We start from the raw sequence: 12,507 nt of genomic DNA, 5'->3' as shown, positions 1-12,507 counted from the left end.
AGGTGTTGGATAGGATTGGGGAGAAGAGATGTTTGTGGCACAACTTGACTAGAAGTAGGGATTGGTTGGTAGGACATGTTCTGAGGCATCAAGGGGTCACCAATTTAGTATTGGAGGGCAGCGTGGAGGGTAAAAATCGTAGAGGGAGACCAAGAGATGAATACACCAATCAGATTAAGAAGGATGTAGGTTGCAGTAGGTACTGGGAGATGAAGAAGCTTGCACAGGATAGAGTAGCATGGAGAGCTGCATCAAACCAGTCTCAGGACTGAAGACCACAACAACAACAACAATCAAACATGATGTAATGGGTTTTTCCCTTCTTCCTTCCTCCACCTCCCCTCCTGTACTTCCTCAACACTCTCCTCTCATATCCAAATCCCTCCCCACGTAGAAAAATGGCGGGAAAATTTCTGTCTAACCTGAGCTGTTGGTGTGGAGGGTCATACCATAGTTGTTTTTCTTTATTTTAGGTGTTATCCTGTTCGAAATTTGAAGGAAACCTCATCATTCCGTGGTATTTATTTATTTTTTTAAAATTCAGCTATTCCAAAATACTTCGAAAACAATATTGAGCGGTCAAAAGGTAATTAAATACGCTAATACATAGCTTTATTTCCGATCTTGTAGGCAATACAGCCAAAAAATTGGTTTTAGAGTCAACGAAAACACTCACTGCACTAATCACACTGGTGCAAAAACGCAGTTGTGGCACTAAATACAGTCAATCCTGACATATGAGGCAAAACAGAAGCCTTTTCGAAGGTAATTCATACATACTGTGAAAAAAGTGGTCGTTTAAAATATTATCACAAGTAGAAACAATCGCGAGAAACTGAACTAAAACCGATCACATGCATAGAAATTGGCAGCAAATCATACATATCATGAAAAAAATAGTAGTTAAAGACACTACAATACCAAGAGATAAATATCTCAGAAGAAAAAATGTAACTACACGCATTGCAGGACAGTTGCATCTTACACAGAAGTGGAGCACTCCCATGTGATGTAAAACATGTGCCGACACTGCACAATGCCGCCCTTCATTCGCTTGCATCGGAGTCAGGAGGGCTAACAATGTAGTTTGGCGTGCTACCGCTAGAGGACAGCAGCTGTGACCTGTCTTTGGTGACTGTTTTTCTTTTTCTTATTTTCCGAACCTTACACCCTGCAGTCCAGAAACGGTGTCTTGTGGCACTTGCATCTGTGTCACTTTGATGTGGTGTGTCAGCTTGTAGTGGTTCCATCAAAGGCATTTCCTGTAAGGCGTGGTCACCTTAACAACGTAGTTCATTCTCGTTCTACCAACTGCCTTGTCAAAGAGGGCAGAGGAATGGACAGAGGTTCAGGGCACCCCTGTAGTCCTTGGGGTGGAAAACTGCACCAAAGGCCTGAAGAATCAGCAATGATCAACGGCATGAGGATGCAGAAGCCAAAGAAAACCACTGAATTAAAAACACATAATGTGTATCCACAGGAAATTTGCCCTACAGTTCAAAAAGTTACATGATGATACTCGTGGTCCTGCAGTAGCGTTCTCGATTCCCACACACGGGGTCCCGGGTCCGATTCTAGGCGGGGGCAGGGATTTTTCCTGCCTCGAAATGACTGGGTGTTGTTGTCTCGTCTTCATCATCATCATTCATCCCCATTACGGTCGGAGGAAGGCAATGGCAAACCACCTCCGCTAGGACCTTGCCTAGTACGACGGTGCGGGTCTCTTACATCATCCTGAAAGTAAGGGACCTCATCATCATCATCACATGATTGTCTCTCCATCAGCAAAAGATTCCAGAGTAGTCCCCAATTACGATCTCTGGGAGGAGACTGCCAATGGGAATGTGACCACCAGGAAAAGACTGAACAACCAAAGAAAGGATGAACTTCTACGAGTAGGGGAGTGGAACGTTAGAAGCTTGAGCGTGGTAGGGAAGCTAGAAAATCTAAGGAAAATGAAGAGGCTCGTTTCAGTGTCATGGGTGTCAGTAACGTCAAATGCAAAGAAGACAAGGATTTCTAGTCGGATGAGTATGGAGTAAAACAAGCAGCAGGAGAAAATAATATAATGGGAGTAGGATACTTTATGAATAGCAATGTAGGGCTAGAATGTGCTACTGTGAACTGTTCAGTTATAGGGTTTCCCTTGTCAGAAACAACAGAAAACCAACACCGACAACGGTAGTTTAGGTATACATGCCGACATCGCAAGCTGAAGATGAAGATATAGAGTAAGTATATGAGGATATTAAAAGAGTAATACAGTTCGTGAAGGAATAGCTATGGATGGACTTGAAAGCAATAGCAGGCGAAGGAATTGAAGAGACGGTTACAGGAGACTATGGGCTTGGGACAAGGAATGAGAAAGGGGAAAGGCTAATTGAATTCTCTGATAAATTTCAGTAAGTAATAGTGAGTGCTCTGTAGAGAATCACAAGAGGAGGAGGTATACCTTGAAAAGCCAGAGTGATACGGGAAGATAGATTAGCTCATATCATGGATTGTAAGGTGTATGCAAAAGAAGATATAGACTCAGATCACAATATAGTAGTGATGAAGGGTAGACTGTAGATTAAGAGTTTAGTAAGGAAGAATGAGTACGCAAAGAAGTGGGACGCGGAAATACTAAGGAATGGCAAAATGCTCTGAGCACTATGGGACTCAACTGCTGTGGTCATCAGTCCCCTAGAACTTAGAACTACTTAAACCTTACTAACCTAAGGACATCACACACATCCATGCCCGAGGCAGGATTCGAACCTGCGACCGTAGCAGTCACACGGTTCCCGACTGCGCGCCTAGAACCGCGAGACCACCGTGGCCGGCGCCACTGTTAAATTAAGAGTAGGGAGCGGATAGGTGGAAAGAGTACATTGAAGGCCTCTATGAGGGGGAATATTTGTCTGATATGAAGGAAGAAGAAACTGGAGTCGATTTAGAAGAAATAGGAGATCCAGTATTAGAATCAGAATTTGAAGAAGCTTTGGAGGACTTAAGATCAAATAAGGCAGAAGGGATACATAACAATCAATCAAAATTTCTAAAATCATTGAGGAAAATGACAACTAAACGACTATTCACGTTGGCGTGTACAATGTATGGGTCTGGCGGCATACCGTCGGACTTTTGGAAAAGTAACATCCACAATTCCGAAGACTGCAAGAGCTGACAAGTGCGAGAATTACCACAAAATCAGCTTAACAGCTCATGCATGCACGTTGCTAACAAGAATAATGTAGAGAAGTACGAAAAAGAGAATTGAGGCTGTGTTAGATAACGATCAGTTTGGCTTTAAGAGAAGTATACGCACCACAGAGGTTATTCTGATTGTGCGTTTGATCATGGAGGCATGACTAAAGAAAAATTAAGACACGTTCAAAGGATTTTCGACCTGGAAACGGCGTTCGAGAGTGTAAAAGGGTGCAAGAATTTTTAGGAAACAGGGGTAAGCAATAGGGAGAATCAGGTAATATATAACATGTATAAGAGCCAAGAGGGAATAATAAGAGTGGAAGACCAAGAACGAAGAGCTCGGATTAAAAAGGGTGTCAGACAGGAATGTAGTCTTCCGTCCCTACTGTTCAATCTGTACATCGAAGAAGCAATGATAGAAATAAAAGAAAGGTTCAGGAGTGGAATTAAAATTCAACGCGAAAGGACATTGATGATACGATTCACTGATGACATTGCTATCCTGAGTGGAAGTGAAGCAGAATTACATGGTCTCCTGAATAGAATGAATACTCTAATGAGTACAGAATATAGACTGAGAGTAAATCTTAGAAAGACGAAAGTAACGAGAAGTAACAGAAATGAGAACAGCGAGAGAATTAGTATCAGGAGTGGTGCTCACGAAGTAGACGAAGTTAATGAATTGTTCTACCTAGGCAGCTAAATTACCAATGACGGACAGAGGAAGGAGGTCATCTAAAGCAGGCTAGCACTGGAGAAAACGGCATTCATGGCTTAGATAGGTCTGCTAACATTATACACAGGTCTTAATTTGAGGAATAAATTTCTGGGAATGTACGTTTGGAACACAGCCTTGTATGGTAATGAAACATGGACTTGGGGAAAACCGGAACAGAAGAGAATCGAAGCATTTGAGATATGGTGCTACTGACGAATGTTGACGATCAGGTGGACTGATAAGAACAGAAATGGGGAGTGCACAGAATCGGAAAGGAACATGTGGAAAACACTGACAGAAAGAAGGGACAAGATGATAGGGCATCTGTTAAGACATCTGGGTATGAATTCCATGGTAATAGAGGTATTTGTAGAGGGCAAAATATCTACAGGAAGACAGAGATTGGAATACATCTAGCAAATAACTAAGGATTATGGTTGCAAGTGGTACTCCGAGACGAAGAGTTTGGCACAGGAGTGAAATACGTGGCAGACCACATAAAACAAACAAACAAACAAACAATAAAAAAAAATGCGGATCACCTCAGTCGCTAAGTGGTTTCATGATTCCACTTTGAGTACTGTCTGGGCCAAGATATAGAAGACGGAAGTCAGAGGCTCAGGTAAAGGACTCAGCCCTGTACTGCACCTCAATATCCATACATATATCTTTGATCCAATAGATAATGATTGCAGCTGTACCGAGCTTCCTGATGATACAGCAGCTAAGCAGACATGTATTACTATCCAAAACAGTTAGTTATTTTTTAGGATTGTCAATTCTGCTTTGTGAGAAAAATTGCTTAGTTCATACGAAGTGCAGGTCTCACCACAGCACAGATACAGACGTCCATGGGTTTTATAGCTTCGACAGTATAGAGTTCCACGTTAACATCTAAGACACTCCAAAATTTCAGCGCAGAGTATCGGGATATCGGTTCATATTTATAGCCTGAAGTAGCAAAAGCCAGATAAAGATGGAAAAGTTGCAAAACAAAGTTGTTGAACCCTCTGAATTTACTGATCATCGTAAGCTGCATCTAAATATGCTGCTATACCCCAAAGGAGAAGCTTTTCACATCGTTTGGAGCAGAGATATGTTGCGACACTTTTCCTACCATCTGAGAAAGAATATCGCTAAAGAGCATATTTGCTTACGGTTTCACACAAGCGACTTATTAACAAAGCATGTTGTGCATTGCTCTGCCAAGAATCCGGTACATATTGTAATATCCTCTAACGAACACCATCAGGAGCGTTGCCGTTTTGTAGTGTGTGCTGAATTTCAGCGCCTCATCTTTCCTACGTCTTTTCAGCCTCTGATAAGACATTCACAGAAAAGTGAGTACCATATGCGGTAAAGTACCAGGTTCTATGTTCATATGATTCGAGTGTTAGCCTTCACAGATCATATCCTGGGGATAATGCTTCGCTTTGGCTGCGCACTGATCTGGACATACTTTCATGGGAAGTTGGTAAGCTTTACAGCACCATATTTTCATGACCCTGTCGAAGGGGAAAGATGATTCGTACAAGAAGGCAGTTGACTGTCTTATCTGTGTGCAGGCGTTAGACTGAAAAGCGGAAACTCCTTGTAGTGATCATTGTCACATAACGGGGAAGTTCTGCAGTGCCACCCGTAACACATACAACCTAAAGTATAAATTACCACGACACATACCTGTCTTATCCCAGCATTTGAGCGGGTATAATGCTCACTTTTCTGTGGAGTACTTACATGATATCTGTAAGGAGAAGGATCGGTTCAGTGTATTGCGTGGGAGTATTGAGAAGTATATTTCATTCTCAAGAGGAATTACACTCCCCTTCCTGGTTAAATTTTATGCACGTATCACTCTAGAAACGAGTTGAAACTGTTTCAGGAGGACATGCAAATTACTCCAGGTGCTTATTCCGACGGCACAAAATTTCACCTGGTGATGAGGAACGGGATTTTCCGATATCAGTATGTGGACTGTGTCGGAAAACTACACGAAACCACACCACCCAACATAACGGCATTTATGAGTAACCCTACGGACGATGCCATATCCGATGTTGGAAATGTTTGGCAGGAGTTTAACACCTCCACTTTAGGAGAATATATAGATCTTTCTGTGGGCACAGACGCGTGTTTTCTTGCTTTTTAAACCTTAAAATGATCCTCGTGTGCTACAGTGATGTGGGGTATTTCCTGTACTATTTTATTTAGGATGATCTCGTTCTCCTCTTGGAATTCTTGAATGTATGAGTTGTTATCCGTCGTACTCAGTACCAGAACAGCCTCCTATTTAGCATCCATGAAATTTCGTTGAATGTCCTCAAAGTATCCCATAAGTAGTCTTAGAGGTTTGCAGGCACTCATCCATAGCTAGAATGATATTTTCACTCTGCAGCGGTGTGTGCGCTGATATGAAACTTCCTGGCAGATTAAAACTGTATGCCGGACCGAGTCTCGAACTCGGTCCGGCACAGAGTTTTAATCTGCCAGGAAGTTTCACTAATCCATTGCTCTAAACACCGGCTTGTCTGTGAACCACCCTGCGTTTACCAGACTATTCAAATTCGAGTGCCAGGATGAGACCTAAGTCTTAAGACTTGATGCCATCGCTACATTATGTGTACAGTCAATCTCAAGCCTGCAAATTCCTGGCAGATTAAAAGCATGTGCTGGACCGGACTCGAACTCGGAACCTTTTCCTTTCGCGGGCAAGTGCTCTACCAACTGAGCTACCGAAGCAGGTCTCACGCTCTTTCACACAGCTTTAATTCTGCGAGTACCTCTCCTCCTACCTTCCAAACTTTACAGAAGCTCTGCAACGTTCGGAGGAGAGCTTCTGTAAAGTTTGGAAGGTAGGAGACGAGGTACTGGGAAAAGCACAGCTGTGAGGACCGGGCGTGAGAGCTAGCGTAGCTCAGTTGGTAGAGCACTTGCCCGCGGAAGGCAAAGGTCGCGGGTTCGAGTCTCGATCCGGCACACAGTTTTAATCTGCCAGGAAGTTTTCATATCAACGCACACTCCGCTGCAGAGTGAAAATCTCATTCTGGAATTTCAACCCTGTTAACTCCATGTCATATCTCCTGAAGCAGGTGGTGGTGGTGGTTAGTGTTTAACGTCCCGTCGACAACGAGGTCATTAGAGACGGAGCGCAAGCTCCGGCTAGGGAAGGATTGGGAAGGAAATCGGCCGTGCCCTTTTCAAGGGAACCATCCCGGCATTTGCCTGAAACGATTTAGGGAAATCACGGGAAACCTAAATCAGGATGGCCGGAGACGGGATTGAACCGTCGTCCTCCCGAATGCGAGTCCAGTGCCTGAAGCAGGAATGATAAAAAAACCATTACGTGTAAGCTTCGATCCCACTGCAGGAGAACCATCCGTTTTGCTAAACACCTCTTTCAGATGTACGAAACTCTTGAATGGAAGGGTTAAAGTCTCCTGGTGCTGGATGACAATCTTAATTTAGATGTTTTTCTTAACTGTGTTGGAAGCAAAAGGCTTACACGTGAAGTAGGCTATTTCTGGAGTATTGTTCGCTCATTGTATTCTGCTGGCACCGTTATACTGAGTGATGTCGTTGCAGAGTTTCACGCACACTGATTTAAGAAGCTCATAGTTCGCGTGTGTTTTCACCTTGCGGTTATGCTGAGAAGCGCTGTGCTGTTGGTTGTGTGCGCTGGTTTCATGCCTTTCGCCCAACCTGTCTCAAGGCAATAGCGCACAAGTGAGGCCACAGCCACGGCGAACGGCTGGCTGTAGCCGCAGCTGCTGCGACCAGGACTGCGGCTGGCCGACACAGCTGGCAGTCGGTTTGCCGCAGCTCAGTCGCACGATGGAGATCACGGAGATGGCAACGGCTGTGTACCTTTGGCAGCGTCAGGCGAAACGAAAGAAGAAAAGGTACTGGGTACATCCTATGTTCCAATCCCGCTCTTCAAACGAAATGTTTCTTACTTCTTTGTGAATTTCGTGAACAAGGAAATAAATTTTTCAATTTCACTAAAATGTCTACATAAACTTTTCATGAAATATTAAAGAAAACCGGAGATAGCGTAGGAGGTACAGACGCGGCAATGCGACAATGCACAGGAAATGAAGAGAAACTGCTAATTATATTAAGGTAAGTTCTATTAAAGTAAAGTCTTACCTACAATGATATTCTTAATGTTACATTATGTAGGAAGTAAAACTAACTTGATGATTCACCGAAATGTGTAAGTTGTGGTGATGTAACACGTTTATCAGTACTGCCGTCATCGGTGGTTTCTGGTGGAGAGTGTGGTGAATTATTATGTTGTGAAGAAGAAGAACCAGACTGCGTGGGATAGGTTTTCTGAAAATATCCTGTTCCATCACAAGATAACGATGTAGATAGAGGCTGGTGTTGTGAGGAATATTCGGCTGATGATTACGGACGGTGAAAAATGGTTCAAATGGCTCTGACCACTACGGGACTTAACATCTCAGGTCATCAGTCCCCTAGAACTTAGAACTAATTGAACCTAACTAACCTAAGGACATCATAAACATCCATGCCCGACACAGGATTCGGACCTGCGACCGTAGCAGCAGCGGAGTTCCAAACTGAAGCGCCTAGAGCCGCTCGGCCACACCGGCCGGCGACGAGAAAAATGTACGATGGATAATGTTTTTTAGGAAGATGTGTGTGGACAGTTGGGATGCGGTTGAGCTTCTTCAGTAATGCTTAAGATTCGTCGTTTTACCGACAACTTCAGACGCTGAGGTATTTTTTTGAAGTCGCTGACCAAAAGACAATGAAAAAAGCCTTTTCTCATAACTTGTGTGTCCATTTGCTGCCTTGCTTCTGCAGATTCTTGCAGAACATTCATTAGTTGTCTTCCAGTCTCGACTTCTGCTTTGCTTTTCCTACCGAGCACCCTATCCGTGTATGGTCCACATGGAACTTCACTTTCTGCTGTGGCCTGATCCTGACCTTTCTGAGGTGACACGCTGCTGTGTATATGCGACGGTGGATTGGTAATATTCATGATAGGAGACTAAAATACAGATATGGCGTCTTTCTCGCAGTTGCAGAACCACTTTTACCAGTTAATCTCCGCCTTTCTCTGCTGTATGAATCTTTGGTGTTACGCCATTTCTTCTTTAACGATATACCAGCTAAATTGAAATATTATCTCAGCTACCGATAATGTCTATTCTTTGTAAAGGGAAGCTAAAAGTAGTGATATGTTAGATGAGTTTTCGCATACCATATGTGGTAGGAACTGATCGGACATACTTTAATTTAAAAAAAATTGTTAGAACAATTCAGTTTATTAGAGTATCTTAGAAAAATATTTCAAGACTTGTGTTCACAAGAAAGTTGCCTTAAAACTAATCAATCTCGCAAAAGTGTGAAATAATTTAGTAATTTCTCCCGTTCAGATATGTGGCAAATGGAAAATCGTTCGTTGATTTGCATAATGTTTTCCGACTTGTAGTAACAACAATCAGAGAATCTGAAAGAAGAGTATGTTCAGCAATCTGGTTTATCTCGAAAACTGAATGTCTCTCAGAACTTGGACATTTCGGAAGACAAACAAATTTCAGGGAAAAACAAAAGGCCAGTGCCTTATGTATTTGTTGCTGACGATGCATTTTCGCTGCCACACAGAATTGTGTGTCCGTATGTAGGTCTGCAATTTGACACACACAAAAAAGTTGTCGACTGTCATTTTCGAGCAGGACGTTTTGTAGAGTGCACCTTCGGGATAGTGGCAAGTAAGTGGAGGATCTTACGCAGACCCCGGAATGTGGACGCCGACTTCACCATAGACATTGTTAAGGCATGTTGTGTTTTACACAACTGTTTAAGTAGTTCTAAGTTCTAGGGGACTGATGACCTCAGATGTTAAGTCCCATAGTGCTCTGAGCCATTTGAACCATTTTTGAATCAGGGTATCACAATTGCGACGTTGCATTCTCCACGCCACAGGAACGCAAAGTGGTGGGGCATGATTCCTCATCTTGAATAAATTTGGCAAGGATGCAGACTGCAATCATTGCCCTCTTGCCACACTACTGATATTTACTGCAAACTCTGTAGTAAATAATTTCATTTAGAGACATGAATAGCTGGATAACATGGGGAGATTAATGGGAATGCTAAAGAGGTTGAGTTTCACAATTGAAAGTGTGAAATAATAACATGCTAGTATAATGATGGTATGGCATTATTGGTCAGAAAGCACCATCGGGAGCTGTTCGGTCATCTGGTGCAAATTTTTCTGTTCGATGCAACTTCAGCGACTTGTTTGTCGCTGCAGATGCAATAGTATGATTATGACAACATCATCACAAAATCGCTGAAAGAAGAAAATCTCTCAGCTATCCGGAAATCTAATCCCCACCGTCTAGAGACAGTGACGCAAACCATTAAAAAAATTCTCACTTTATTTTAAATTATGAAACTGCACTATACTTCTACATAAACGTGAAACTTTTCCTCTTATTTTGTGTTTTTCTTTTTATATACCCTTATCTTTATAAATGGAAGAGCAGTTGAATGGAATGGACAGTGTCTTGAAAGGAGGATATAAGATTAACATCAACAAAAGCTAAACAAGGATAATGTAATGTAGTCGAATTAAGTCGGGTGATGCTGAGGGAATTAGATTAGGAAATGAGACACTAAAAGTAGTAAAGGAGTTTTGCTATTTGGGGAGCAAAATAACTGATGATGGTCGAAGTAGAGAGGATATAAAATGTAGACTGGCAATGGGAAGGAAAGCGTTTCTGAAGAAGAGAAATTTGTTAACATCGAGTGTAGATTTAAGTGTCAGGAAGTCGTTTCTGAAAGTATTCGTATGGAGTGTAGCCATGTATGGAAGTGGAACATGGACGATAAATAGTTTGGACAAGAAGATAATAGAAGCTTTCGAAATGTGGTGCTACAGAAGAATGTTGAAGATTAGATGGGTAGATCACGAAACTATTGAGGAGGTATTGAATAGGATTAGGGAGAAGTTTGTGGCACAACTTGACTAGAAGAAGGGATCGGCTGGTAGGACATGTCCTGAGGCATCAAGGGATCACAAATTTAGTATTAGAGGGCAGCGTGGAGGGCAAAAATCGCAGAGGGAGACCAAGAGATGAGTACACTAAGGACGTTCAGAAGGATGTAGGTTGCAGTAGGTACTGGGAGATGAAGAAGCTTGCACAAGATAGATTAGCATGGAGAGCTGCATCAAACCAGCCTCAGGACTGAAGACAACAACAACAACAACAACAACAACAACAACATCTTTATAAAAAGTGTATGACTGGACCATTTTTTTCTTTTTCCAAATGGTGATAATTTTTTTCCTTTCTTGATTCAAATATTGTTTGAATTCAGTTACAGGTTCACATCGATCATTGATGGTGTACTTTATGTGTGACTATACTTAGTAAAGAAAAACAGTTTGAGCAAAAATGTAGAGCGGAAAAAAAAGATGAAACGAAGGAATTTGCATATAGAAGGTAGAAGTTGCAGTTGTATATTTACGACGCTACATGTATCAACATTAATTCCGCTGTGTGATGGCCTTCCGTCTGAAACATTTTTGTGTTTGCCATATGCAAAGAAACTGCACTCTTCTAACTGCCAGTAGGTGGGACCGACGTGTAATGCAGATTTTAAAGTTCCCTTTAACGGTATTCAGTAGGTGCAGTGGTCCTACTAGAGCAGGTACCAAGGAGTGAGTGAGTGTTGTGCAGCAGAAAGATGGAATTCACTTTCACATGGAATAAGCTAAGTGACATGCGCTTGGACTATGGCTCTGCTAATGGCAGTGCAATTGCGGCTCGTAGGGTTTGCCAGGAACGCTGTCCTCATCGTGGACTGCCTCAGAGAAAACCTTTTGTGTCAGTTGATAGACTTATGGTAGAGACAGGATCTTGCGAGCTAATAAGTACGATACAGTCAGGCGGCCCCCTGTTCGTACAGTTGAGATTGACGAAGATGTATTACATCGCATTGAGTAAGATCAAATACCAAACAGATCGCTCAATAATTAGGAGTGGACCGGTTTCAAGACTAGCATCGTTCGTCAGTTTGGTGTGTATCGTTTACATTTACAGTGACCAGAGGTACAAGCTGTGGGTCCAGACGACTTCCCTAGGTGCCTGGAATTTGTTGACTCGTTCCTACAACGAATAGTGCGACTGTAACATTCCCTGAACATGTATTGTTTATGGAAGAGGCTCGCCTTAGCCGTGAAGGCAAATTGAATTCGCTTCAACAGCCACGTTTGGACACTACTGAATCCTCCAACAAGAGCAGTTCGCTGCAAATACGTGTGTGGGAATTATGAATGGTGAATGACTGAATCATTCGCCCTTACATGTTACCTCAAAGGTTGAATACTTATAGTACGTTGTGGTTTTGCAACAAATATTACCTGCGCTGCTGGAGGATGTACAGCTTGGAGTTAGGCAGAACCTTTTGTTCCATCATGACCGCACAACTCCACATATTCTGCGAGCTGTCCGAGATCACATAGAAAGGACATTTTCTGACAGATGGATTGGACGCCGTGGACCACCGTGGTGGCCTGCACTTTCGCCAAATTTGAGACCGCATGATGGTTTTCCTGT

The sequence above is a fragment of the Schistocerca gregaria genome, chromosome 7, assembly GCF_023897955.1.
Source record: "Schistocerca gregaria isolate iqSchGreg1 chromosome 7, iqSchGreg1.2, whole genome shotgun sequence".
Classification (NCBI taxonomy): domain Eukaryota; kingdom Metazoa; phylum Arthropoda; class Insecta; order Orthoptera; family Acrididae; genus Schistocerca; species Schistocerca gregaria.
The sequence above is the reverse complement of the archived record's forward strand: the minus strand, read 5'-3'. Positions refer to the sequence as shown.